This window comes from Vanacampus margaritifer, chromosome 1 (assembly GCF_051991255.1).
Source record: "Vanacampus margaritifer isolate UIUO_Vmar chromosome 1, RoL_Vmar_1.0, whole genome shotgun sequence".
In the NCBI taxonomy this organism is placed as follows: Eukaryota; Metazoa; Chordata; class Actinopteri; order Syngnathiformes; family Syngnathidae; genus Vanacampus; species Vanacampus margaritifer.
The window spans coordinates 51,690,256-51,714,759 of NC_135432.1; the positions used below are offsets into that span (position 1 = coordinate 51,690,256).

Here is a 24,504-nt window from a genome sequence, read left to right on the forward strand (position 1 = left end):
GCCATCCCATCCCATTCATAATGGGTTAGTTATTGCCCCAAATCTCCCAGCCCACAGAGACGCCTCTGTGTCCATGCATTTTCCATGGGCGGGGAGACTTTTAACGTCCCGCTCCACGATGGCGCAACATTTTCCAGCCGTCTGCCAAACCATCCCATTTGTAATGGGTTTGTTACTGCCCCAGTTAACTCAGCCCACAGAGACGCCTCTGTGTCCGTGCACTTTCTGACACCTTCATCGGACACCTGTACCGCCATGCAACAGATCTCTTTTTCAGGGAGAAGTTTATTAGACACACACCCTGTGGGCATCTTGTTGGCCGATCAAGCTCGTTACCAGCGGTACAACGACAAGACCGCTGCGGGCCTCCACCAGAGTTTCCTCTGGGTTCGCCCTGCTCGGGCATAAGTTCACAATCTTTTGCAACATTTTCCGGCCTTCTGCCATCCCATCCCATTCATAATGGGTTACTTACTGCCCCAAATCTCCCAGCTCACAGAGACGCCTCTGTGTCCATGCATTTTCCATGGGCAGGGGAGACTTTAAACGTCCCGCTCCACGCCGGCGCAACATTTTCCGGCCGTCTGCCAAACCATCCCATTCGTAATGCGTTTGTTACTGACCCAGTTCACTCACCCCACAGAGGCGCCTTTGTGTCCGTGCACTTTCTGACACCTTCATCGGACACCTGTACCGCCACGCAACAGATCTCTTTTTCAGGGAGATGTTTACTAGACACACACCCTGTAGGCATCACGTTGAACGATCAAGCTCGTTACCAGCGGTACAACGACAGGACCGCTGCGGGCCTCCACCAGAGTTTCCTCTGGGTTCACTCTGTCCGGGCATAGTTCACCATCTTTTGGCAACATTTTCCGGCCTTCTGCCATCCAATCCCATTCATAATGGGTTAGTTATTGCCTCAAATCTCCCAGCCCACAGAGACGCCTCTGTGTCCATGCATTTTCCATGGGCGGGGAGACTTTTAACGTCCCGCTCCACGATGGCGCAACATTTTCCGGCCGTCTGCCAAACCATCCCATTCGTATTAGGTTTGTTACTGCCCCAGTTCACTCAGCCCACAGAGACGCCTCTGTGTCCGTGAACTTTCTGACACCTTCATCGGACACCTGTACCGCCACGCAAAAGATCTTTTTTTCAGGGAGAAGTTTATTAGACACACACCCTGTGGGCATCTTGTTGGCCGATCAAGGTCGTTACCAGCGGTACAACGACAGGACCGCTGCGGGCCTCCACCAGAGTTTCCTCTGGGTTCGCCCTGCTCGGGCATAGTTCACCATATTTTGGCAACATTTTCCGTCTTTCTGGCATCCCATCCCATTCATAATGGGTTAGATATTGCCTCAAATCTCCCAGCCCACAGAGACGCCTCTGTGTCCATGCATTTTCCATGGGCGGGGAGACTTTTAACGTCCCGCTCCACGCCGGCGCAACATTTTCCGGCCGTCTGCCAAACCATCCCATTCGTATTAGGTTTGTTACTGCCCCAGTTCACTCAGCCCACAGAGACGCCTCTGTGTCCATGCATTTTCCATGGGCGGGGAGACTTTTAACGTCCCGCTCCACGATGGCGCAACATTTTCCGGCCGTCTGCCAAACCATCCCATTCGTAATGGGTTTGTTACTGCCCCAGTTCACTCAGCCCACAGAGACGCCTCTGTGTCTGTGCACTTTCTGAAACCTTCATCGGACACCTGTACCGCCACGCAACAGATCTCTATTTCAGGGAGAGGTTTATCAGACACACACCCTGTGGGCATCACGTTGGCTGGTCAAGCTCGGTACCAGCGGTACAACAACACTACCGCTGCGGGCCTCCACCAGAGTTTCCTCTGGGTTCGCCCTGCTCGGGCATAAGTTCACAATCTTTTGCAACATTTTCCGGCCTTCTGCCATCCCATCCCATTCATAATGGGTTACTTATTGCCCCAAATCTCCAAGCTCACAGAGACGCCTCTGTGTCCATGCATATTCCATGGGCAGGGGAGACTTTTAACGTCCCGCTCCACGCCGGCGCAACATTTTCCGGCCGTCTGCCAAACCATCCCATTCGTAATGCGTTTGTTACTGCCCCAGTTCACTCACCCCACAGAGGCGCCTTTGTGTCCGTGCGCTTTCTGACACCTTCATCGGACACCTGTACCGCCACGCAACAGATCTCTTTTTCAGGGAGAGGTTTATCAGACACACACCCTGTGGGCATCACGTTGGCTGGTCAAGCTCGGTACCAGCAGTACAACGACACTACCGCTGCGGGCCTCCACCAGAGTTTCCTCTGGGTTCGCCCTGCTCGGGCATAAGTTCACAATCTTTTGCAACATTTTCCGGCCTTCTGCCATCCCATCCCATTCATAATGGGTTAGTTATTGCCTCAAATCTCCCAGCCAACAGAGACGCCTCTGTGTCCATGCATTTTCCATGGGCGGGTAGACTTTTAACGTCCCGCTCCACGCCGGCGCAACATTTTCCGGCCGTCTGGCAAACCATCCCATTCGTAATGGGATTGTTACTGCCCCAGTTTACTCAGCCCAGAGAGACGCCTCTGTGTCCGTGCACTTTCTGAAACCTTCATCGGACACCTGTACCGCCACGCAACAGATCTCTTTTTCAGGGAGAGGTTTATCAGACACACACCCTGTGGGCATCACGTTGGCCGGTCAAGCTCGTTACCAGCTGTACAACGACAGGACCGCTGCGGGCCTCCACTAGAGTTTCCTCTGGTTTCGCCCAGCTCGGACATAGTTCACCATCTTTTGGCAACATTTTCCGGCCTTCTGCCATCCCATCCCATTCATAATGGGTTAGTTATTGCCCCAAATCTCCCAGCCCACAGAGACGCCTCTGTGTCCATGCATTTTCCATGGGCAGGGAGACTAAACATCCCGCTCCGCGCCGGCGCAACATTTTCCGGCCATCTGCCAAACCATCCCATTCGTATTTGGTTTGTTACTGCCCCAGTTCACTCAGCCCACAGAGACGCCTCTGTGTCCGTGAACTTTCTGACACCTTCATCGGACACCTGTACCGCCACGCAAAAGATCTCTTTTTCAGGGAGAAGTTTATTAGACACACACCCTGTGGGCATCTTGTTGTCCGATCAAGCTCGTTACCAGCGGTACAACGACAGGACCGCTGCGGGCCCCCACCAGAGTTTCCTCTGAGTTCGCCCTGCTCGGGGCATAGTTCACCATCTTTTGGCAACATTTTCCGGCCTTCTGCCATCCAATCCCATTCATAATGGGTTAGTTATTGCCTCAAATCTCCCAGCCCACAGAGACGCCTCTGTGTCCATGCATTTTCCATGGGCGGGGAGACTTTTAACGTCCTGCTCCACGCCGGCGCAACATTTTCCGGCCGTCTGCCAAACCATCCCATTCGTATTAGGTTTGTTACTGCCCCAGTTCACTCAGCCCACAGAGGCGCCTTTGTGTCCGTGCACTTTCTGACACCTTCATCGGACACCTGTACCGCCACGCAACAGATCTCTTTTTCAGGGAGATGTTTACTAGACACACACCCTGTAGGCATCACGTTGAACGATCAAGCTCGTTACCAGCGGTACAACGACAGGACCGCTGCGGGCCTCCCCCAGAGTTTCCTCTGGGTTCCACCTGCTCGGGCATAGTTCACCATCTTTTGGCAACATTTTCCGGCCTTCTGCCATCCCATCCCATTCATAATGGGTTAGTTATTGCCTCAAATCTCCCAGCCAACAGAGACGCCTCTGTGTCCATGCATTTTCCATGGGCGGAGAGACTTTTAACGTCCCGCTCCACGCCGGCGCAACATTTTCCGGCCGTCTGCCAAACCATCCCATTCGTATTGGGTTTGTTACTGCCCCAGTTCACTCAGCCCACAGAGACGCCTCTGTGTCCGTGCACTTTCTGACACCTTCATCGGACACCTGTACCGCCACGCAACAGATCTCTTTTTCAGCAAGAGGTTTATTAGACACACACCCCTGTGGGCATCACATTGGCCGATCAAGCTCGTTACCAGCGGTACAATGACAGGACCGCTGCGGGCCTCCACCAGAGTTTCCTCTGGGTTCGCCCTGCTCGGGCATAAGTTCACCATCTTTTGCAACATTTTCTGGCCTTCTGCCATCCCATCCCATTCATAATGGGTTAGTTATTGCCCCAAATCTCCCAGCCCACAGAGACGCCTCTGTGTCCATGCATTTTCCATGGGCGGGGAGACTTTTAACGTCCCGCTCCACGATGGCGCAACATTTTCCAGCCGTCTGCCAAACCATCCCATTTGTAATGGGTTTGTTACTGCCCCAGTTAACTCAGCCCACAGAGACGCCTCTGTGTCCGTGCACTTTCTGACACCTTCATCGGACACCTGTACCGCCACGCAACAGATCTCTTTTTCAAGGAGAGGTTTATCAGACACACACCCTGTGGGCATCAAGTTGGCCGGTCAAGCTCGTTACCAGTGGTACAACGACAGGACCGCTGCGGGCCTCCACCAGAGTTTCCTCTGGGTTCGCCCTGCTCGGGCATAGTTCACCATCTTTTGCAACATTTTCCGGCCTTCTGCCATCCCATCCCATTCATAATGGGTTAGTTATTGCCCCAAATCTCCCAGCCCACAGAGACGCCTCTGTGTCCATGCATTTTCCATGGGCAGGGAGACTTTTAACGTCCCGCTTCACGCCGGCGCAACATTTTCCGGCCGTCTGCCAAACCATCCCATTCGTAATGGGTTTGGTACTGCCCCAGCTCACTCAGCCCACAGAGACTTCTCTGTGTCCGTGCACATTCTGACGCCTTCATCGGACACCTGTACCGCCATGCAACAGATCTCTTTTTCAGGGAGAAGTTTATTAGACACACACCCTGTGGGCATCTTGTTGGCCGATCAAGCTCGTTACCAGCGGTACAACGACAAGACCGCTGCGAGCCTCCACCAGAGTTTCCTCTGGGTTCGCCCTGCTCGGGCATAAGTTCACAATCTTTTGCAACATTTTCCGGCCTTCTGCCATCCCATCCCATTCATAATGGGTTACTTACTGCCCCAAATCTCCCAGCTCACAGAGACGCCTCTGTGTCCATGCATTTTCCATGGGCAGGGGAGACTTTAAACGTCCCGCTCCACGCCGGCGCAACATTTTCCGGCCGTCTGCCAAACCATCCCATTCGTAATGCGTTTGTTACTGACCCAGTTCACTCACCCCACAGAGGCGCCTTTGTGTCCGTGCACTTTCTGACACCTTCATCGGACACCTGTACCGCCACGCAACAGATCTCTTTTTCAGGGAGATGTTTACTAGACACACACCCTGTAGGCATCACGTTGAACGATCAAGCTCGTTACCAGCGGTACAACGACAGGACCGCTGCGGGCCTCCACCAGAGTTTCCTCTGGGTTCACCCTGTCCGGGCATAGTTCACCATCTTTTGGCAACATTTTCCGGCCTTCTGCCATCCCATCCCATTCATAATGGGTTAGTTATTGCCCCAAATCTCCCAGCCCACAGAGACGCCTCTGTGTCCATGCATTTTCCATGGGCAGGGAGACTAAACGTCCCGCTCCGCGCCGGCGCAACATTTTCCGGCCATCTGCCAAACCATCCCATTCGTATTTGGTTTGTTACTGCCCCAGTTCACTCAGCCCACAGAGACGCCTCTGTGTCCGTGAACTTTCTGACACCTTCATCGGACACCTGTACCGCCACGCAAAAGATCTTTTTTTCAGGGAGAAGTTTATTAGACACACACCCTGTGGGCATCTTGTTGGCCGATCAAGCTCGTTACCAGCGGTACAACGACAGGACCGCTGCGGGCCTCCACCAGAGTTTCCTCTGGGTTCGCCCTGCTCGGGCATAGTTCACCATATTTTGGCAACATTTTCCGTCTTTCTGCCATCCCATCCCGTTCATAATGGGTTAGATATTGCCTCAAATCTCCCAGCCCACAGAGACGCCTCTGTGTCCATGCATTTTCCATGGGCGGGGAGACTTTTAACGTCCCGCTCCACGCCGGCGCAACATTTTCCGGCCGTCTGCCAAACCATCCCATTCGTATTAGGTTTGTTACTGCCCCAGTTCACTCAGCCCACAGAGACGCCTCTGTGTCCATGCATTTTCCATGGGCGGGGAGACTTTTAACGTCCCGCTCCACGATGGCGCAACATTTTCCGGCCGTCTGCCAAACCATCCCATTCGTAATGGGTTTGTTACTGCCCCAGTTCACTCAGCCCACAGAGACGCCTCTGTGTCCGTGCACTTTCTGAAACCTTCATCGGACACCTGTACCGCCACGCAACAGATCTCTATTTCAGGGAGAGGTTTATCAGACACACACCCTGTGGGCATCACGTTGGCTGGTCAAGCTCGGTACCAGCGGTACAACAACACTACCGCTGCGGGCCTCCCCCAGAGTTTCCTCTGGGTTCGCCCTGCTCGGGCATAAGTTCACAATCTTTTGAAACATTTTCCGGCCTTCTGCCATCCCATCCCATTCATAATGGGTTACTTATTGCCCCAAATCTCCAAGCTCACAGAGACGCCTCTGTGTCCATGCATATTCCATGGGCAGGGGAGACTTTTAACGTCCCGCTCCACGCCGGCGCAACATTTTCCGGCGGTCTGCCAAACCATCCCATTCGTAATGCGTTTGTTACTGCCCCAGTTCACTCACCCCACAGAGGCGCCTTTGTGTCCGTGCGCTTTCTGACACCTTCATCGGACACCTGTACCGCCACGCAACAGATCTCTTTTTCAGGGAGAGGTTTATCAGACACACACCCTGTGGGCATCACGTTGGCTGGTCAAGCTCGGTACCAGCAGTACAACGACACTACCGCTGCGGGCCTCCACCAGAGTTTCCTCTGGGTTCGCCCTGCTCGGGCATAAGTTCACAATCTTTTGCAACATTTTCCGGCCTTCTGCCATCCCATCCCATTCATAATGGGTTAGTTATTGCCTCAAATCTCCCAGCCAACAGAGACGCCTCTGTGTCCATGCATTTTCCATGGGCGGAGAGACTTTTAACGTCCCGCTCCACGCCGGCGCAACATTTTCCGGCCGTCTGCCAAACCATCCCATTCGTATTGGGTTTGATACTGCCCCAGTTCACTCAGCCCACAGAGACGCCTCTGTGTCCATGCATTTTCCATGGGCGGGTAGACTTTTAACGTCCCGCTCCACGCCGGCGCAACATTTTCCGGCCGTCTGGCAAACCATCCCATTCGTAATGGGATTGTTACTGCCCCAGTTCACTCAGCCCAGAGAGACGCCTCTGTGTCCGTGCACTTTCTGAAACCTTCATCGGACACCTGTACCGCCACGCAACAGATCTCTTTTTCAGGGAGAGGTTTATCAGACACACACCCTGTGGGCATCACGTTGGCCGGTCAAGCTCGTTACCAGCTGTACAACGACAGGACCGCTGCGGGCCTCCACTAGAGTTTCCTCTGGTTTCGCCCAGCTCGGGCATAGTTCACCATCTTTTGGCAACATTTTCCGGCCTTCTGCCATCCCATCCCATTCATAATGGGTTAGTTATTGCCCCAAATCTCCCAGCCCACAGAGACGCCTCTGTGTCCATGCATTTTCCATGGGCAGGGAGACTAAACGTCCCGCTCCGCGCCGGCGCAACATTTTCCGGCCATCTGCCAAACCATCCCATTCGTAATGGGTTTGTTACTGCCCCAGCTCACTCAGCCCACAGAGACTTCTCTGTGTCGGTGCACATTCTGACACCTTCATCAGACACCTGTACCGCCACGCAACAGATCTCTTTTTCAGGGAGAGGTTTATCAGACCCACACCCTGTGGGCATCACGTTGGTAGGTCAAGCTCGTTACGAGCGGTATAACGACAGGACCGCTGCGGGCCTTCACCTTTGTTTCATCTGGGTTCGCCCTGCTCGGGCATAAGTTCACCATCTTTTGCAACATTTTCCGGCCTTCTGCCGTCCAATCCCATTCATAATGGGTTAGTTATTAGCCCAAATCTTCCAGCTCACAGAGACGCCTCTATGTCCATGGTTTTTCCATGGGCGGGGAGACATTTAACGTCCCGCTCCACACCGGCGCAACATTTTCCGGCCGTCTGCCAAACCATCCCATTCGTATTAGGTTTGTTACTGCCCCAGTTCACTCAGCCCACAGAGACGCCTCTGTGTCCGTGCACTTTCTGACACCATCAGAATCCTGTACCGCCACGCAAAAGATCTCTTTTTCAGGGAGAAGTTTATTAGGCACACACCCTGTGGGCATCTTGTTGGCCGATCAAGCTCGTTACCAGCGGTACAACGACAGGACCGCTGCGGGCCACCACCAGAGTTTCCTCTGGGTTCGCCCTGCTCGGGCATAGTTCACCATCTTTTGGCAACATTTTCCGGCCTTCTGCCATCCCATCCCATTCATAATGGGTTAGTTATTGCCTCAAATCTCCCAGCCCACAGAGACGCCTCTGTGTCCGTGCACTTTCTGACACCTTCATCGGACACCTGTACCGCCACGCAACAGATCTCTTTTTCAGGGAGAGGTTTATTTGACAAACACCCTGTGGATATCACGTTGGCCGATCAAGCTCGTTACCAGCGGTACTACGACAGGACCGCAGCGGGCCTCCTCCAGAGTTTCCTCTGGGTTCGCCCTGCTCGGGGATAGTTCACCATCTTTTGCAACATTTTCAGGCCTTCTGCCATCCCAATATATTCATAATGGGTTAGTTATTGCCCCAAATCTCCCAGCCCACAGAGACGCCTCTGTGTCCATGCAATTTCCATGGGCGGGAAGACTTTTAACATCCCGCTCCACGCCGGTGCAACATTTTCCGGCCGTCTGCCAAACCATCCCATTCGTAATGGGTTTGTTACTGCCCCAGCTCACTCAGCCCAAAGAGACTTCTCTGTGTCCGTGCACTTGCTGACACCTTCATCGGACACCTGTACCGCCACGCAACAGATCTCTTTTTCAGGGAAAAGTTTATTAGACACACACCCTGTTGGCACCTTGTTGGCCGATCAAGCTCGTTACCAGCGGTACAACGACAGGACCGCTGCGGGCCTCCACCAGAGTTTCCTCTGGGTTCGCCCTGCTCGGGCATAATTTACCATCTTTTGCAACATTTTTCGGCCTTTTGCCATCCCATTCCATTCAAAATTGGTTAGTTATTGCCCCAAATCTCCCAGCCCACAGAGACGCCTCTGTGTCTATGCATTTTCCATGGGCAGGGGAGACTTTTAACATCCCGCTCAACGCCGGCGCAACATTTTTCGGCCGTCTGCCAAACCATCCCATTCGTAATGGGTTTGTTACTGCCCCAGTTCACTCAGCTCACAGAGACGCCTCTTTGTCCGTGAACTTTCTGACATCTTCATCGGACACCTGTACCACCACGCAACAGATCTCTTTTTCAGGGAGAGGTTTATTAGACACACACCCTGTGGGCATCACGTTGGCCAATCAAGCTCGTTACCAGCGGAATAACAACAGGACCGCTGCGGGCCTCCACCAGAGTTTCCTCTGGGTTCGCCCTGCTCGGGCATAGTTCACCATCTTTTGGCAACATTTTCCGGCCTTCTGCCATCCCATCCCATTCATAATGGGTTAGTTATTGCCCCAAATCTCCCAGCCCACAGAGACGCCTCTGTGTCCATGTATTTTGCATTAGCGGGGAGACTTAACGTCCCGCTCGACGCCGGCGCAACATTTTCCAGCCGTCTGCCAAACCATCCCATTCGTATATGGTTTGTTACTCCCCCAGTTCACTCAGCCCACAGAGACGCCTCTGTGTCCGTGCACTTTCTGACACCTTCATCGGACACCTGTACCGCCACGCAACAGATCTCTTTTTCAGGGAGAAGTTTATTAGACACACACCCTGTGGATATCACGTTGGCCGATCAAGATCGTTACCAGCGGTACTACGACAGGACCGCTGCGGGCCTCCACCAGAGTTCTTACTGGGTTCGCCCTGCTCGGGCATAGTTCACCATCTTTTGCAACATTTTCCGGTCTTCTGCCATCCCATCCCATTCATAATGGGTTAGTTATTGCCCCAAATCTCCCAGCCCACAGAGAGGCCTCTGAGTCCATGCATTTTCCATGGGCAAGGGAGACTTTTAACGTACCGCTCCACGCCGGCGCAACATTTTCCGGCTGTCTGCCAAACCATCCCATTCGTAATGGGTTTGTTACTGCCCCAGTTCACTCAACCCACAGAGACGCCTCTGTGTCCGTGCACTTTCTGACACCTTCATCGGACACCTGTACTGCCACGCAACAGATCTCTTTTTCAGGGAGAGGTTTATTAGACACACACCCTGTGGGCATCACGTTGGCCGGTCAAGCTCGTTACCAGCGGTACAAAAACAGGACCGCTGCGGGCCTCCACCAGAGTTTCCTCTGGGTTCGCCCTGCTCGGGCATAGTTCACCATCTTTTGGCAACATTTTCCGGCCTTCTGCCATTACATCCCATTCATAATGGGTTAGTTATTGCCCCAAATCTCTCAGCCCAATGAGACGCCTCTGTGTCCATGCATTTTCCATGGGCAGGTAGACTTTTAACGTCCCGCTCCACGCCGGCGCAACATTTTCCGGCCGTCTGCCAAACCATCCCATTCGTAATGGGTTTGTTACTGCCCCAGCTCACTCAGCCCAAAGAGACTTCTCTGTGTCCGTGCACTTGCTGACACCTTCATCGGACACCTGTACCGCCACGCAACAGATCTCTTTTTCAGGAAAAAGTTTATTAGACACACACCCTGTGGGCATCACGTTGGCCGGTCAAGCTCGTTACCAGCGGTACAACGACAGGACCGCTGCGGGCCTCCACCAGAGTTTCCTCTGGGTTCGCCCTGCTCGGTTATAGTTCACCATCTTTTGCAACATTTTCCGGCCTTCTGCCATCCCATCCCATTCATAATGGGTTAGTTATTGCCCCAAATCTCCCAGCCCACAGAGACGCCTCTGTGTCCATGCATTTTCCATGGGCAGGGGAGACTTAACGTCCCGCACCACGCCGGCGCAACATTTTCCGGCCGTCTGCCAAACCATCCCATTCGTAATGGGTTTGTTACTGCCCCAGTTCAGTCAACCCACAGAGACGCCTCTGTGTCCGTGCACTTTCTGACACCTTCATCGCCACGCAACAGATCTCTTTTTCAAGGAGAGGTTTATCAGACACACACCCTGTGGGCATCACGTTGGCCGATCAAGCTCGTTACCAGCGATACAACGACAGGACCGCTGCGGGCCTCCACCAGAGTTTCCTCTGGGTTCGCCCTGCTCGGGCATAGTTCACCATCTTTTGCAACATTTTCCGGCCTTCTGCCATCCCATCCCATTCATAATGGCTTAGTTATTGCCCCAAATCTCCCAGCCCACAGAGACGCCTCTGTGTCCATGCATTTTCCATGGGCAGGGGAGACTTTTAACGTCCCGCTCCACGATGGCGCAACATTTTCCGGCCGTCTGCCAAACCATCCCATTTGTAATGGGTTTGTTACTGCCCCAGTTCACTCAGCCCACAGAGACGCCTCTGTGTCCGTGCACTTTCTGACACCTTCATCGGACACCTGTACCGCCACGCAACAGATCTCTTTTTCAAGGAGAGGTTTATCAGACACAGACCCTGTGGGCATCACGTTGGCCGGTCAAGCTCGTTACCAGCGGTACAACGACACGACCGCTGCGGGCCTCCACCAGAGTTTCCTTTGGGTTCGCCCTGCTCGGGCATAGTTCACCATCTTTTGCAACATTTTCCGGCCTTCTGCCATCCCATCCCATTCATAATGGGTTAGTTATTGCCCCAAATCTCCCAGCCCACAGAGACGCCTCTGTGTCCATGCATTTTCCATGGGCAGGGGAGACTTTTAACGTCCCGCTCCACGCCGGCGCAACATTTTCCGGCCGTCTGCCAAACCATCCCATTCGTAATGGGTTTGTTACTGCCCCAGTTCACTCAGCCCACAGAGGCGCCTTTGTGTCTGTGCACTTTCTGACACCTTCATCGGACACCTGTACCGCCACGCAACAGATCTCTTTTTCAGGGAGAGGTTTATTACACACACACCCTGTGGGCATCACGTTGGCCGATCAAGCTCGTTACCAGCGGTATCACGACAGGACCGCTGCGGGCCTCCACCAGAGTTTCCTCTGGGTTCGCCCTGCTCGGACATAGTTCACCATCTTTTGGCAACATTTTCCGGCCTTCTGCCATCCCATCCCATTCATAATGGCTTAGTTATTGCCCCAAATCTCCCAGCCCACAGAGACGCCTCTGTGTCCATGCATTTTCCATGGGCGGGGAGACTTTTAACGTCCCGCTCCACGATGGCGCAACATTTTCCGGCCGTCTGCCAAACCATCCCATTTGTAATGGGTTTGTTACTGCCCCAGTTCACTCAGCCCACAGAGACGCCTCTGTGTCCGTGCACTTTCTGACACCTTCATCGGACACCTGTACCGCCACGCAACAGATCTCTTTTTCAAGGAGAGGTTTATCAGACACACACCCTGTGGGCATCACGTTGGCCGGTCAAGCTCGTTACCAGTGGTACAACGACAGGACCGCTGCGGGCCTCCACCAGAGTTTTCTCTGGGTTCGCCCTGCTCGGGCATAGTTCACCATCTTTTGCAACATTTTCCGGCCTTCTGCCATCCCATCCCATTCATAATGGGTTAGTTATTGCCCCAAATCTCCCAGCCCACAGAGACGCCTCTGTGTCCATGCATTTTCCAAGGGCAGGGGAGACTTTTAACGTCCCGCTCCACGCCCGCGCAACATTTTCCGGCCGTCTGCCAAACCATCCCATTCGTAATGGGTTTGTTACTGCCCCAGTTCACTCAGCCCACAGAGACGCCTCTTTGTCCGTGCACTTTCTGACACCTTCATCGAACACCTGTACCGCCACGCAACAGATCTCTTTTTCAGGGAGAGGTTTATCAGACACACACCCTGTGGGCATCACGTTGGCCGGTCAAGCTCGTTACCAGTGGTACAACGACAGGACCACTGCGGGCCTCCACCAGAGTTTCCTCTGGGTTCGCCCTGCTCGGGCATAGTTCGCCATCTTTTGAAACATTTTCCAGCCTTCTGCCATCCCATCCCATTCATAATGGGTTAGTTATTGCCCCAAATCTCCCAGCCCACAGAGACGCCTCTGTGTCCATGCATTTTCCATGAGCGGGGAGACTTTTCACGTCCCGACAGTAGATTGCATGCCTGAGTTTATATCCTCCAACTTTGTCTCTGTCTCCCCCTCTGGCAAATCTGCTGAGCCCCACCTCACACACACAGTGGATGGCATCACAGGGTATCAATTCTATAGGGGAATTTATACCTCAGAATTTGGAGTAGGTTGTCTCATGACTGAAGGGTCAGCAGTTTCATTCAGGGTTCTGTAACTAAATAGACACATTACACAGCATTCATGTTGCATTGTCATAGTGGGGTACACACAGGTGTATTTTACCAAATGAATTAAGGTCACACTTTATTGAGTGTCTCACACTGTCACAGCCATGCCAGAGTGCCACTATGCACAATATCCACACCCTGGCTCAGCTAAAACAAAAATGGACCAGGGCCATAATCACATTTAATTACACCTGTGTCTACTACGCTATTGACACAAGGGCTGAACGATTAATTGCATTTGCGATTTGACTGCGGTTTGAAAACATGCGTGCGTCTTAGCTGGAGTCATTTCAGTAGGGGAGGGGTAGGAGCCGCGGGGTAGGGAGGAAAGTGGTGGGGCCGAGCGAGGCCGAGTGCTACTGTCCAGGATGGAGGGAAGTGTAGAGGCGACTTCAACACGACGCTATAATGGCGGATGCAACAGAAAGTTTAGTACCAGCAAGGCAATTGTGTGGATGCATTTTGGCTATAAAAATGACGCTACGCAATGTAAAGCATCGTGCAGAATCTGCCTCCCTCTCGTTGCTACCTCAAGAGGGGACAATACGAACCTTTTTCAGCGCTTAAAAAAACCCACACCACACAGCACTGAATGACAGCTGCATTATGGCTAAAACGCCAGCGACCAGTGTTTCAACTTCTGTGTGTGTGAGCAGAGGGTCAATGCGTGTGTGCGGGAGAGCGAGAGAGAGACAGCGTGAGCGGGAGGGAGGGGGGAAAGGGATAGAGATAAACCGGGTGTGAGGGACAGAGGTTGAAAATGTGTTTATTGCAAAAATTATTACCTTGAAGTTACTTGCGCTCATCTTTAAAAACAGCATAAGTTGACATGCTGGTTTTCCTAGTAAAAAAACTGTGAGGTACTCACAATTATACAGAACAACTTTTGTGGCTAAGAGTGCTATACTTATTTTGCTCATGAATTGCTATTACTGAGTTAATTTAATATTTTCATTGGTATTCAAAAGAGTTTTTTATTTTCAAATTTGAATGAGAATATAGTGTACACATATTTTGTGTTAATTAATTTTGTGACTTTTTGAAAGTACAGAACCTTAAAAATAATTGCACTTCTATGATAAAAGTTTATAGATAAAAGTTCTAAAGCTTCTCATTGGTTGATTTATGTTTATAACATGGATTTATTTGTGTATGTTGAAAAATAGAACAGGACCTAATTTTTTTTTTTTTAATCGCATAGTAAATAGCAATCGGAAAATTTTGTGGAAAGAAAAATCGCAATTACATTATTTTCCATAATCGCTCAACCCTAATTGACACCACATGTTTGATGTGAAAAGTGTCAATGCCAAATGTCAATAAAGTAGGCAAGAAAAAAGTATGTTTTATCTCGTTTCAGCCGGGCTATTGGTCAAAATTGATGGTTTTACCTGTATATGTTATTGCCGCATACCCATCCATCTTCCTTCTCTGTGGTGTTAAGCAAGCGTAGTCGTCCTATTTTGATACTCCACTCTTGTCTTTATTTGTTACAGAACAGAGTGACATCCGTCTCCAGCAGTATCATCGTGCTTGCCAATGGCGCCAAATGTTTTCCTGAAAATAGAGGCTGTATAATTAGAAAACACGTCACCATTGTAGCCAAAATAATCAAGATAAATTATATTATTGTAACATAAAATATTAGGAAAAGGGTCTAACTTGCATTGTATCGTATTGTCGAACTCAAGCTTGAACCAGTCTGGTTCAAAGAGAAACCTGAACACTTTCATGCAGGCCAAGACTTTTAGTCCAAACGTGTACAGCTAATGGGTGGATTACTTGAAGGTGCAATGATTGTGCAGTTAAAAATTGTTAATATTAAAGCAGGGTTCACCAATTGCGATCCTCGAGGTATATGGATATGGCACCCAACGCTGCAAACAGCAAAGCCCTATGCGCATGCACTGTGGCCAATCGGGCATCAGTATTATAAAGGGAAGTGACCTGAGAATAACAATACAAAAACAATAACAAAAAATACGAAAATAAGTTAGCCTACCCTTCACAACCCTGCTAGCCCAGCTAGACAGGTCGACGGTAGGGCGTACTAAATAAAAAGGCAGCCTATAATCGATCTAAAAGGACAGCAGGTAGCAGCAGAAAAAAATACTTTAAAAAACAGACAAAATGACAGTATTTACAATCATAAACTGTTTTTAAAATGTATTTAATGAATACTGAAAAGCATGTAAAAAATATATATTATCATCATTATTATTATTGGAAATTGGGGGGATAGATGGAAGTCGACGTATTTTCTAGCCTCTTCCCACAATCTCAAACGGTCCCAAACGCCACTTTTATACTGGTCACCATTACTAACACACGCACAGACTATTCAATAGTTTGGTAGTTAGCACTTCGCGCCAAAACAAACTGTCAAACAAATGAGACTGAGACGTGTGAAACTTCGAACGTCATCGGTTACGTGATACTTGCAGAATGATACAAACTCCGAAACAAGCGTCAAGGTATCTGTTTCATTGGACCATCTACCATAATTATTTGCAAAGACTAACAACCCCGCTACAACACAGCCGAAGGACTTTCTCTGTGTCCAAATTCTCATGGTTGAGTCCCCCGAAGGCCAAATTTGTCGACCGTATGACGTAATCCCCGGCGATACTCGACAAGACACGGATTTACATATGAATGGACTGTCAATGCTGCTTGTCGGTAACACGTTGACTTAATGGAGTAAATACCGGTAAGGGTACCAGATCTACAGACGGAGTGGTAATGGCTCATTGACAAGCCATTTATATATAAATTCCGTGAGTGTAGTCGAGTCGCGCCGGGATGTACTCAACGGTCGACAAACTCGGCCTTCGCGGACCGAGCCTTGTGAATTTGGACACAGCCAACCTAAACCCGCCCACACACTTACACACACAAATACTACCGACCTGGTTTCCAAATGTGCTGTTTTCCGTCGTCCATTCCGTTTCTCCGCATTTTTTTCCGCGGTTATTGGGTGCAGATCCGCACCCAAACCACCGTTTCCGCAATAACGCTCGTGTCCAACAAACATTTCGCCGGCATCCCCCTCGGTACGTGTCCTTACTGTCAAGTGTCAAACCGAACAAATGCTCACTTCCGGATTATAAAGCGTCATGCGCGGGAAACTGGTGTGTGACGTCGTTGTGATTGACATCATGGAAAAATACTGGTCTGGGTACTAGCTAGACTCGGGATGCTGGCGTGTGACGGCCTAGTGAGTGACGTCATGGAAAAACACTGGTCTGGTCCTTCGGCTCCCCGGCCTGCACAACTGTACCGAAGACGTCACGCAGCAGGATTGGCTGGAAGTCGTGATGGAGAAAAAAATATATAATAATAAAATTACATTTCAGAATACTGTGTTACGTATGATTTGTACTTAAGGTATTTTTAAACAATCTTAAGGGTTAAACGCGTACGAGTTTACAGCTAGACAGCGAGCTGGGCTCTGGGTGGCAGTGGTACCGTCATTTGTCTTCAATGCAGGCCTCGTGGCTTTTCCCGGGCCCAGCTGCGGATAGTGGAAACGCCGAACCATTGCGTGTCTCGCGAGAGGAATCGCATCTTTGCCAGAAATAGGTTCGAGTCCCGACCCGATGTAAGGAAATATCACTCACATACCTAAACTGTTCAAACCTTGATTTATGAGCATTCTAAATTCCGTTTAATGAGAAATCGAAGGCATAACATAAGGCCAGAAAAAAAGAAGAAATCAAAGGCATTAAATGAGCAAAGCAGTTTTCTTTTATCTGATATGAGTCAATACAAATCTAAACAAGTCATTATAGCCATAGTTCTCATTGCCTGCCTGTTATTATTTCTAAAGTTATGCATAAAGTTTTTTTATAAATATTATTTTAGTGGAAATGATTAGCTTTTATTCTTCTCTTTTGTTTTATATATTCTATGAAAGTTAATAAAAATCCAAACAAGTAATTTTAAGCATTGTCATTCTATTGTTAGGAGGCTCGTGCAAATCTGCCTGTTGTTTTTAAAGATATGCATTAACATTTTTTAAATGTTTATAGTGGAACTCATTAGCTTTTATTCTACATTTTAATGTAATTGATGGCCTAAAATGTTCACCTTTACTGAAATTAATAACCTTAAAGTTAGGCATACTTTTATTTAATAGACTTCATTGTAATTAATAGTAAAATAATATTTAAAAATAATATTTTTCAGCTTTATTGTATTCAATGTAAACTGATATTACTGAAAAAAGAAAACTGACCAAAATTCAAGTTTCAATAATTTTATTCATGCATACATTATTTAATTGACAAGTGTTTTTATAATAAAACTACAATTATTGTAATTTCCTAGATGGTAGCATTAATTGACATTTATTTTGAAAGGACATCTAATGAGATACAGGGAAAAGGGAAAGTTTGACAGTGTGAATAATATGCAAAGCAAAGAATTGGACTTGAACTTATAGGGATGCTGCCTCTGCTTATGGGGCATGAGCACTACCAACTAAGTATACATTTCATGTAATCTAAAATCACTCTGAAACAGCAGCGGCATGGCTGTGGTCGTCTAGTATCCCTGAGGTTGTGGTTTCTTTTTTCTTTTTTTTCTTTTTTTTTTTTTAGGTTGTGGTTTCTGGCGGCACGGTGGATGACTGGTTAGCACATCCGCCTTCCAGTGCAGAGGACCTGAGATTGAGTCCAGGCTTCGGCCTTCCTGGGTGGAGTTTGCATGTTCTCCCCGTGCTTGCGTGGGTTTCCTCCCACATTCCAAAGACATGCATGGCAGGTTAATTGAACGCTCCAAATTGTCCATAGGTGTGATTGTGAGTATGGTTGTTCATCTCTGTGTTCCCTGCGATTGGCTGGCAACCAGTTCAGGGTGTACCCCGCCTATTGCCCGAAGCCAGCTGGGATAGGCTCCAGCGCCCCCCGCGATCCTTGTGAGGAAAAGTGGTTAAGAAAATAGATGGAGGTTGTGGTTTCTATCCCTGGCCTTTGTGACCATGTCAAAGTATCCTTTAAGCAAGATACTGAACTCCCATTTGCTCCTGATGCTGTGTCAGAAGGTAAATGAGTAGTCAAAATGTAAAGCGTTTTGAGGGCATCGTAAGGAATTTTCATAACAGTAAATTGTTGCTATTTTAAACCCAATATCAGTTGTTTTTTTTGCCAGTTGTTTAACATGTTTTGAAAGATGGTGCATTATTATTTTTGTGTCATATACTGTTCTATTACATTAAACAAATGATCATGTCATTGAAAACAACTAATAGAATTTTCTGATTAAACATTAAAAACAACCGGAAAATAAATAAATAAATAAAACTACTACTACTACAAACTTTAATTATGGGGGGAATCTATTTTTATGAGAAGTAGTTTTCTGTTATTTCACTGTATTTTTTTTCTTGGCGCCCCAGTTGCCGCAAAATTACCGTTTTTTTTAAACATACTTTTTCTTCTCCCCCCCCTTAATCGACAGACTTTGAGATGAACTGCAACAAACAGAACTTTAATTAACCACTACTAATCTATTTATATGTGTAGTGTCTAAAAAAATATGTAGGCCTACAGTACTTATTTGACAATGTACCTTTAGCCTCTTTTAACTGTGGGTGACGCCAAAGCTGACTTGTGGACAACCTCTCGGCCATCTGGGTCTACTGTTTTCTCGAAGGACATGAAACAAATGGGTTCATATGGGTCTTATTTATAGACCTATATGGATGACATCTAGGCAAGAATCTTTGTGACCAGAGTGGTTTCAATAAGAAATAGTAAATATGCTTGGTCAGACTCAGAGGGCCTCAGAATCATTTTAAACACATAATGGGGAAGACATTTGTGCCCTGTGATTAGATGGCGACTAGTCCAGAGTGTACTTGCCCAAAGTCAGCCAGGGAATATGCTCCAGCACACTTATAATAACCCAGATGAGGATAATGCGTTACAGAACTGGATGATTTTATGTTTTAAGGAGTTGGTCTGAACCCGTACACTCACAAACCAAGGGAGGGTGTTCAAAAAAGATGGACGTTTATGCTTGTGTCCACTAGATGACAGTAGATCATTTGTTTTCAGCATTTACAGAAATCATGTCAAGAGGTGATACACTTGCAAAATATCCACTGTTCCGTTGTAATTGAAGCTCATCAGATTGTCAAACAGTTTGTCAGACTCAGCAAAGTGTCCATTTAGTGTACATTTGACAAAATCATCAGTGCGTGAAAAGAGCATTAGTTCAGGAGTGAATTGGCAGCGCTTCTTTCTTTCTTTCCTTCTTTTTGTCTTTCTTTCTTTCTTTCTTTCTTTCTTTCTTTCTTTCTTTCTTTCTTTCTTTCTTTCTTTCTTTCTTTCTTTCTTTCTTTCTTTCTTTCTTTATTTCTTTCTTTCTTTCTTTCTTTCTTTCTTTCTCAACAATGTGATCATCAGGATTTTTGTTCAGCGAATGTGATAGGTCCCATAGCTGTTGATTATGAGAACTGTTATAAGCACAATGAGACACAATCGTCTTGATGACATTGTATTCTTATCAATAACCCTATTTCAGGTGAGGAAAAATGCAGTTCTTTCTATTCTCAGGAATACGGAATCTTCTACAAAATGCAAACCATGAACTTTGACGTTGGGTTAATATGTGCGTGTGTTTCTACCTTAAATGAGAATTGAAGAGGCTGATGTGCCTGAAACATTCAAATGAATTCTGGTTCTCTTACTCAGATGCTGTGAGATAGATGGGTGCACATTCAGAAGGGGTGAAAACAAAAGGGCACTGCTGCTGGGCATTGCCATGCAGCAGATCCCCCACCCACTACTTTCATTTCGGCATTACTCTAGTGTGGAAATATTGTTTAGTCACTGTTTTTTATTACCACATGAAAGAAGCCGGCATAGAATCCACACTGCTCAAATACAGTACCAAAGTCACATATCTAATTATATCATATATATAATTAGCCATGTCTCTCAATCAATGGGTTCAGGGTACAAATCTTGTCTCCGGCCTTCCTGTATGGCGTTTGCATGTTCTCCCAGTGTTGACATTGATTCTCTCCAGGTGCTCTGGCCCCATTTCTTTTTCTCCAAAAAGTGAAATGACTACTGATCAAACTTTGATTTACTTTCTGAGCAAAATTGTAATTGTTTTAACATTATCAGAACATTCATTTAACTGGTCTGTTCTTATGTGGTGGTTAAGGTATTGAATATAACCATCAGCAGGCTACATAATAATTGATTGGACTTTTTCCGCACACGGCTGAACTTTCACAAAAGCTCTTTATATCAATGATGGCAAAAAAAAAAAAAAATCTGAATTACTTCTCACCGCTCCGCTCTCAATTTAGTACCGAAAATGCCTCCAGCTTCACTGAACACTTCAGCTGGACAGCCGAGCAGAAAATCGGAGCCATTTGTAAATCGTGTGAAACAAGCTGACTCATTTTTAGTTCACTAAAGTCTCACACCAATTTACCTTGTTTATATGCATGTGTGTGGTTTCTTTTTTGTTACAGCAAATGGCAGGGATGTGAAAAACAATGCAACAGCTCATACTGCTTATGGCACTGTATGTGCTTCCACCTTAGACAGGAGTTGAATATGCCTGAACCAATCCAATGGATAGATTCTGGCTCCCATGGCTTCCACGATATTTTTGTTTTCACCTCACATGAATGTGGAAAACAATGCGACAGATGATGATGCAGGTTCTACTCACTGCATTTGTAATTCGTGGAGGGTATATTTTTAAAACCGAAAATAATCGCAGCACCATTTCTAACAATGACAGCTTACAAAAGTATATTAATCACCACCTCACCGGTGTCACGCTGGTATCACAATCTTGATTACATTAAACTTCAATTGTTGAAGGGATTATTCATAATTACAATATTTTTTAGATTGTTACATGAAGAAAATAGACCCATTTTCCTATATTATTTCATATTACCTATCATATTATATTACCTACCAATTACATTCCCACTCAGAAGTACTCATTGACTTGGGGCGTGGGGTTGGGCTTTGAGGTCCCTGATCGGGCTGTATATATATATATATATATATATATATATATATATATATATATATATATACTTTTTTAAAATGTAAGGTATATATATATTTTTTGTAGTCGCCTTACAAAGTGTTGGGTTGTCCATCCATCCATCCAAGAGGCTAATTACACCTAACATTTGACAAACGTAAATAAAAAATAATAATCTTGAACATAAAAATGTGTAATAATTTTGCACCACTATGGACAAATTTTAAAGATTCCCTCCTTCACCCTTTGCAGATTTGCTTGATTTTCACTGAGGAGCCAGATGCCAGCTAAAAATCACTGTGGTGCTGGCATCAGTGAGCCTCTCCTGGTAAACAGGTGGTGCATGTCTGTGAGGCTATTTTGCCATTAGTCATCAGCATTTGTTATGCCATTTGGGTTGCACAGAGCCTCTGCAGTTTTTGTATGCACGGTGGAAGAAATTGGGTATCTTCCTCCTCTTCACTTGACAGGCAGATTTGATGTGTGGACACACAGAATTAATGCCACACTAGCATGGGAAGTTTAAATGTGCAAGCCGCAACTAATAGTAACATTCATTTAACACAATTTAGACTTCAACATTGGTTTAAATCAATAGACATTTCTCTAGGGTGGTTCCACGCCAAATCACCCAGTGGGTTTATCTAAGGAGATTTTGATTTCAATGAAACTTGGTGTACTTGTTTATAGTAATGGCACAACACAAAATCTCAAATTTGAGGTCAATCAGAGCAGCGGTTTGGGAGCTATGGCACGCCGTATGGATACTTTGACTCATTATTGCTAAACAATAAAAAATTACATCTCTGAAACTTTTACATGATTTAGGTCAAAAGATCAAGTTACTAAAATGTGCACCAATCTTCAATCTAAACAATTACAGATTTTGAATAAGTGTTGAATTCCCTTTCCAGCAATATCTGTTTTGTGAAGATTGACCCAGTAGATATAAGGGTTCAAAGAAAGGCGGCCACGCCCTTTTTTGCCAAAATATTCAAGGTCATAGCTCCCATACCACTCCACTCCCTTTGACCTAAAATTTTAGATATAGTGCGGTGCCATCACTATCAACAAGTACGTCAAGTTTCATTCAAATCAAAATCGTCTTGATTAAACCCACTGGGTGAGTTGGCATGAAACAACTTTGTGTAGTCTGCCTTTTACCAAAAATTAGCTGGGATATGCTCCAGCTCATACAAATCACATAATTAAATTACATAGTGTCATGATTTGGGTCAGCTGTTCCCTTGCAGGCACTGGGGAAACAGCTGGTGGGCGGAGCCCACCATACACACCTGCTGCCCATCATTCCATCAGGCCAGGATAAAAGCCTGACGGACACAGCAAGGAGTGTCGGGTGATTACCTCGAGACGCTACTCTCCTGTCCCGACTGGTTTCGCTCCCACAAGAATTTTCTCCTGCTTCTCATGACTTGCCTTTTTGCCGCCATCGAGCGTGATTTTGGTTTTGTTTGTTGTCCGCCTGTGAGCGTGATTTTGTGTTTGCTTTTGTCTGCCTGTGAGCGTGATTTTGTGTTTGCTTTTGTTAGTAAATTAAAACTACGTTATCCGCATCCTTGCCGTGGCTCTCCTACCTCCCTGCATCTGGGTCCTCCATTCACAAGCCGTGACACATAGTTGATTTATATTGCTATCTAGTAAAGTCCCAAACCTGGGAAAGATAAATGGTTTAGAAAATGAATGATTGGAATTTTTCAGTATGAGAATTTGAATATTGAGGATTCATTACAGCAAAATACAACCATTTCCAAACATCTTGCAAATGGAACAAATGCGACCGGACCCCAGATAAATGATAGAAAATGGATGGATGGACTTTATCTTAAATATGATCTCATTTCAAATTGCTATGTGTATGCAAAGTTAAAAAGCTGATCCAGACTGCACACTCGTGCACAACCTGGGTTGATCATCTGCCAATTACAAGGCACAAAGCCATTAACAACCAATTTAGAGTCTTCAGTTAACCTCATATACACAGAGAAAAGATCAACCAACCTTCTTACGGCAATAAAAATGTAACATTTGTGATTGATTGATTGTCTATATGTGCTATTTGGTAGGCGGCTGTGACCCTAATGAGGACAAGCGCTATAGAAAACGGAAATTTCAAGTCAATGCAGCTTCATCTGCTGTGAATGTGACCTTTACATTCTTTCTAAAGGACTAATATCTTCCAGACTGCTGAGAGGATTATCTTTGCTTTTTATAACCCAGCAGGCAAAAACCCGTACAGTGTAATCTCTATTGTCCAGAGCTGGGGTTCTTTGACATCAAGCACTATTTCTCTGCGTTGATATCATGCATTAGCTCAAGGACATGTGGACCAAATGTCGTGCCTATCTTCAATTTAATCCTCAAGCTGTAATCAATTTTCCACCACTGTGTGTGTCAGCCACTGGGGGCAGCTCAGAAGGAAAAAAACTAGAACAAAAAGATGTTTGGGAGGACAGCAACATCAATAACTTTGAACATCAAACGATGACAAAGGTCTCTGTGGTATTGTCTTAACGATGCAGTGTTGCAAATGCACATTGATTGAATTGGCCTGAAAATCACGTTTCCAAGGCAGAGGAGGAGAATGGGCTAGAAGCTTTTCTACAGTAGTTTTTAGCTTTCTAGAGCGGGACTATATGATTCATAAACATTCAAGTACACGTGATGAAAACATAATATATTCTATAGTAGTCAGATGAAATGGTGCATAGTAGTTAACTCATTCACTGCTGTTGACGGCTATAGACGTCAGAAATTCATTTTAACCATTTCTATTAGTTGAACATTTTTTCCACTTTTGTTAACAAGAGTATGAAAACCTAGAACTATTAAAGTCACAATTACAATTAAAAAGGTTAATCACCTGATGCAATTAGAAAAAAAAGAAAAGATTATTAAAAATTAGGGGCGTCGGGCGATTAAATTTTTTTATTTTAATTAATTGCATGACTTCACTAGTTAACTCACGATTAATCACACATTTTACATCTGTTCTTAAAGTACAATTAAAAAAATCTAGGTTTTAATAATCTTGTTAACAAAAGTGGGGGGAAAATTT

At 46.8% G+C, this 24,504-nt stretch overlaps 1 long non-coding RNA gene across 6 annotated transcripts in view; it reads right to left on the minus strand.

The window, feature by feature from the left end:
* LOC144061167 (uncharacterized) overlaps positions 1-16,602 on the minus strand; it is a 69,030-nt gene extending 52,428 nt beyond the window's left edge. For 3 of the 6 annotated variants that reach the window (XR_013296126.1, XR_013296135.1, XR_013296117.1), the window contains exons 1-3: positions 16,313-16,602; positions 14,795-14,960; positions 13,327-13,390 (exon numbers count right to left, since the gene is read on the minus strand). This is a non-coding gene — a long non-coding RNA (uncharacterized LOC144061167). The remainder of the gene's footprint in view (positions 1-13,326; positions 13,391-14,794; positions 14,961-16,312) is intronic. The other 3 variants (XR_013296150.1, XR_013296113.1, XR_013296131.1) reach the window with 1 other exon arrangement.
* Positions 16,603-24,504: the final 7,902 nt, after the last annotated feature.